The 5361-nt window shown below is 52.5% G+C and overlaps 1 pseudogene; it reads left to right on the top strand.

The window, feature by feature from the left end:
• Window positions 1–398: 398 nt before the first annotated feature.
• LOC141498859 (uncharacterized) lies at window positions 399–3108 on the top strand (annotated as a pseudogene).
• Window positions 3109–5361: the final 2253 nt, after the last annotated feature.

Here is a 5361-nt window from a genome sequence, read left to right as displayed (position 1 = left end):
ACGTGTCCCCACTCAGCAACTTGTTAAACCACAAAGAAAAATCCCCCTTGCGGTTTTCAGACATAAAAAGACTGTGCTGAGAGCAGCTCGGGGCCAGTTCTTGACTGAGCCCCAGCGCGCTGGTTAAATAAATCCTCCTGCTTTTGCATCAAGTCTGGCCTTCTGTGGTGATTGGGGGTCTCTGTCGGTCCTGAGGGGCTTTTTGGCCCTAACATCTGGGGGCTTGTTCGGGATCCACAGGGACCCCCCTCCACAGCCTTGGAGGTAAGATACTCGCCTAGGCATCTTAGTCTATGTATTGTCCGTGTGTCAGTCCCTGTTCTGTCTGTATCTTGCTTGAGCCTAACTTCTGGTTTCTGTTTGGGACAACTCCTGCTGTCCATGAGGACAGTGGGTCCATGGTTGGCAGACGTGCCCAGGGACCACAGTTGTCACCCTGGGGGACGCCCCGGGAAAGGGGGGAGAGCCTGGGACGCTCAGCATACTCCTTGCTGGAAGTAAGACGCCCAGGTAGCGTGGCATTTCTCTTCAATTGGTCTCCGCGGGCCAAGTTTCTTACTCTTTTGTACGTTTTGTGTGTAGGTATTGCCGTCTTATGTTTTGAAGTTATGGGACAAACAAACAGTAACCCTCTTAGCCTCACCCTGGGACATTGGGCAGAAGTAAGAGCCAGAGGACATAACCTATCAGTGGTGGTCAAAAAGGGGCCATGGAAAACCCTTTGCAGCTCCGAGTGGCCCACCTTTGGGGTGGGGTGGCCAGCTAATGGGACCTTCAATCGGTCTGTTATCTTGACAGTGAAAAGAATTGTATCCCAAACACAGAAGGAGGGCCACCCAGATCAACAACCTCACATCTTAGTGTGGCAGGACCTGGTGGAAGACCCTCCCCCTTGGGTCAAACCCTGGGTCCCTCCTCTAGTTAAAACCCTGGCTCTTAAGGCTGCCCAAAACCCCCAGCCTCCACTTGCTCCTCCTTGAATCCCCATCACCCCCCTTACCCTACAGTTGGACACCTCCCTCATGTGCCGCTCCCTCCCCCTCCCCCTGATGCTTTCCTTCAGCCCCTGAGGCTCCGGGACCAGCCCTTGGCACTCGCAGATGCAGAGCGGCTACTCCCGATTCCACAGTGGCCCTCCCTCTCCGAGCGCTGGGTCCCCCTCCACCCACTACGGCCGAAGGAGAAACCGCCCCCCAGCCCTACCTCCTGCGCTCCTCTGTATCCAGCCCTTCTCCTCTTCTGATCTCTATAATTGGAAAACTAACTACCCCGCTCTCTAACAGCGGCTCACTGGGCCAGTAGAATCCTTGATGTTTTCTCATCAGCCCACTTGGAACGATTGTTGCAGACTCTCTCCACCACAGAGGAAAGGGTACCCGTGGTCCAGACGGGCAGCTCACGCAACTCCCCCACCTGATTGAAACCACTTTCCCCTTACTCGACCCGCCTGGGATTTCAACACAGCTGGAGGTAGGGAGCGACTGACAGTCTACCGCCAGACTCTTGTGGTGGGCCTGAGGGGAGCGGCCAGATGGCCCACTAATTTGGCAAAGGTAAGGGAGGTCCTCCAAGGACCCACAGAACCACCACCCTCTGTCTTCCTTGAGAAGACTAATGGACGCCTTTCGGCGAATTACACCCTTTGACCCGATGGCAGATAGCCAACGGGCCTCAGTGGCAATGGCCTTTATTGGTCGGTCTGCATATGATATCAAAAGAAAGCTACAGAGAGTGGAGGGCTTATAGGACTACTCATTACAAGACTTAGTCAAGGAGGCAGAAAAGGTGTACTATAAAAGAGAGACTGAGGAGGGAAGAGAAAGAAGAAGAGGAGGGAAAAGAATTTGACCCGCATCCTGGCAGCAGTGGGGGGAGAGCAGGGTCAGTTGAAGGAGAAAGCATACAGGGTAGGGGGAGAGAAATCAGTGAGGGGTCACCAAACGTGCGCCTACTGTAAAGAAACTGGGCACTGGAAGAGAGAGAATGCCCTAAAAGGAAGATAAGAGAAGGAGGGACTAAGCTCTTGGCATTAGGAACCGACTCAGAATAGGAAAGTCAGGGATATGCGGAGAGGAAACCTGTAAAGTTCCTAGTAGATACTGACGCCCAATACTCCGTCCTACTGGACCCCAAGGGGCCTATGTCTAGCAAAAATCCTGGGTGATAGGCACTACTGGCCACCAGCAATACCCTTGGACCACCAAACGAACTGTGGACCTGGGAACAGGGGAGGTGGCTCACTCCTTCCTTGTCATTCCTGAATGCCCTGCCCCTCTATTAGGGAGAAATTTGCTAACTAAACTGAAGGTGCAGATCGCTTTCTGCCCGAAGGGGCCCTCTGTTACCTTGAAAGGACAAGAAGTTGCCGCACTTACCCTAAGATTGGAGGACGGACACCGACTCTATCCGAGCTCGCCCCCATCATCATCAGGAGTCAGCTTAGCCTCCCGATGGGTAACTAAATTCCCCAATGCCCGGGCAGAAACAGCGGGACTGTGGTTAGCGAAAACAAGACCCTCCATTGCCAATCATGCACTGCCCGGGATACCAGAAAGGGAACGGAGAGGTAGCTAGTGGTAACCAAAGAGCGGACCAGGAGGCCGGGCTAGCCGCCCATACTACGCCCACTGCTCTGCTCCTCTAAGAAGAAAACACTGAGGATTCTGTGAAACCTACCCACGACACACCAGGAACACGAGAGCTGACAGAAGAACAGGCAACTCAACTACTTCAGCATCTTCACAGTCTGACTTGTTTGGGGTATAGGAAACTTGAAGCCCTAGCTCGGGCCACCCCATACAAGGTACCGGGGCTTAGGGAACTAGCACAAAAAGTGACTGAGAACTGCAAACCTTGCCAACTGCTGAATGCCCCTACACAGAAATCTCCAGCAGGAAGGAGGGTAAGGGGAGACCAACCAGGGAACTGTTGGGAAGTGGACTTTACAGAAATGAAACCAGCTAAATATGGGTGCCAGTATCTTCTAATTTTTGTGGAATACTTTCTCAGGGTGGGATGAGGCTCTCCACACAAAATACAGACAGCTGCTGTAGTGGCCAAGAGAACTTTTACATGAAATCTTTCCCTGGTTCGGGTTACCCAAAATGATAGGGTCAGATAACGGGCCGGCCTTCATAAGCCAAGTGAGCCAGGGATTAGCAAAGGCCTTGGGGACAGAGTGGAAACTACATTGTGCTTATAGGTCACAGAGCTCTGGGCAAGTGGAAAGGATGAATAGGACCCTGAAAGAAACTAACACAAAATTGCCTATAGAGATTGGCTTGAAAGACTGGACAGTGCTCCTACCATATGCCCTGTTCAGGGCCCGGAACGCCCCCGGGCCCTTGAAATCCTGTTCGGGTTTCCCCCCTCCCCCTCCTTTAGTGGCGATGGTTACTCCTTCCCTCTGTCCGGCTTCTTCTTCCCTTCTTGACAGGCTTAAAGCTCTTGGGATCGTCTAGCAGGGCGTCTGGAGAAAAATAGTAGCTGCCTACGCCCCCGGGGACATACGGGTGCCGCATTGCTTCCAGGTCTGCGACTTCCTCACGTGGCCAACCTCGAACCCCGGTGAAAGGGTCCATACCTGGTGCTTCTCACCACCCCTACCGCTGTCAAGGTCGATGGGGTCGCTGCCTGAGTGCATGCTTCTCATGTTAAGCCTGCTCAGCCACCTGATTCAGCATGGACGGCCAAGAGAACTGAGTACCCCCTCCGGCTATGCCTCTGTCGGGCAGGCAATGATAGTGACAATCCTTCTGGGACTTCCCCCAGCTAGCCCTTCTCCAAACCCCCACATGCCCCAAAAGCTGACCTGGCAGGTGTGGTCCCAAACGGGGGAGCACGTCTGGAGTGCCACTGAAGTACACCCCCCTTGGACTTAGTGGCCCACTCTGACCCCTAAGCTCTGTGCCCTCATAGCGGGCTTGGAAGCGGGGGGGGGGGGGGGACATCCCTGACCTCACTCATGAAGGGCTCCCTAAGGACGGGGAGACAGTACCAGCCCCAGCCTAAATCTCCAAAACAACCACGGGGTGCAGCAACCCATGGGCCTGCAGCGCCCTGGAAAAGCTAACTTCTATGTCTGCCCTTCTGAGGGGAGGGATAAAAAGAGGAATGCTGTTTCCATGCCGATCACTCAGGGGTAGTGAGAGACTCCATGTCGAACCTACGAAGGCGGCTAGAGGATCACAAAAAGGAAAGAGAATCCCACCAGGGATGGTACGAGGGCTGGTTCAGCCGTCCCCCTGGTTCACAACCCTGCTCTCTACCCTCATAGGCCCCCTCACGATCCTCCTACTACTGCTCACCATAGGCCCCTGCGTCATCAACCGCCTAGTGGAATTTGTCAGAGACCGCATTAACGCTGTCCATGTTATGATCCTCAGTCAGCGGTATCAGACCCTCCCCCGAGACGACGAGTTTCCCCTAGAGTTTGAAGAATCAAACTTCCAATAGAAAAAGGGGGGAATGAAGCAGCCGTAAACCGGCTCTCCTAGGCCCATCTTGCTCCCCCACCCTAAGTCTCCCTAAGTTTCGATTTTCTATAACAGTGTCAGTTCTCGATAAACGAAACCTAAGGACCAAGTGGTTGGGAAACATCTTGTTAGACAAACAACTCTAGACCACGGGGAACTCAGCTGCTGCGAACGTGTCCCCACTCAGCAACTTGTTAAACCACAAAGAAAAATCCCCCTAACGGTTTTCAGACATAAAAAGACTGTGCTGAGAGCAGCTGGGGCCAGTTCTTGACTGAGCCCCAGCGCGCTGGTTAAATAAATCCTCCTGCTTTTGCATCAAATCTGGCCTTCTGTGGTGATTGGGGGTCTCTGTCGGTCCTGAGGGGCTTTTCGCCCCTAACATTATTAATCAGGCCCCTAACAATTCTTAATCTTCTTGGGGTTTCAGCCTTTCCTTCTACCCCAGACGAAGCAACCAGTTCACTAAGATAGCAAGGTCTTTTGTAATTTGCTGTTTTTTGTGTGACATAATCATAACATCCCAGATTCTGCCCTGACCCTTCATGTCTCATTTTCATATCAAAACTTCATTCCTGGGCAGCTAGGTGTTTCAGTGCATAAAGCACCGGCCCTGGAGTCAAGTGTACCTGGGTTCCAATCCGGTCTCAGACACTTAATAATTACCTAGCTGTGTGGCCTTGGGCAAGCCACTTAACTCCATTTGCCTTGCAAATAAACAAAACAAAAAACAAACTTCATTCCTTATAGGCAAATGGGATCTGGATGAGGTTATTCCTCATGTCCTGAGTCTCCTCCCTAGGAACTTCTTTTATTCTCCCCTTTCTTTGTTTCACTACAAACTTCTCCTCTATGTTGCCCTTTCCTTTTTTCTTGGTTTTCAGCT

The sequence above is a fragment of the Macrotis lagotis genome, chromosome X (assembly GCF_037893015.1).
Source record: "Macrotis lagotis isolate mMagLag1 chromosome X, bilby.v1.9.chrom.fasta, whole genome shotgun sequence".
NCBI lineage: Eukaryota > Metazoa > Chordata > Mammalia > Peramelemorphia > Peramelidae > Macrotis > Macrotis lagotis.
Note: the sequence above shows the minus strand (reverse complement) of the source record. Positions and strands in the feature narration are given on the sequence as shown.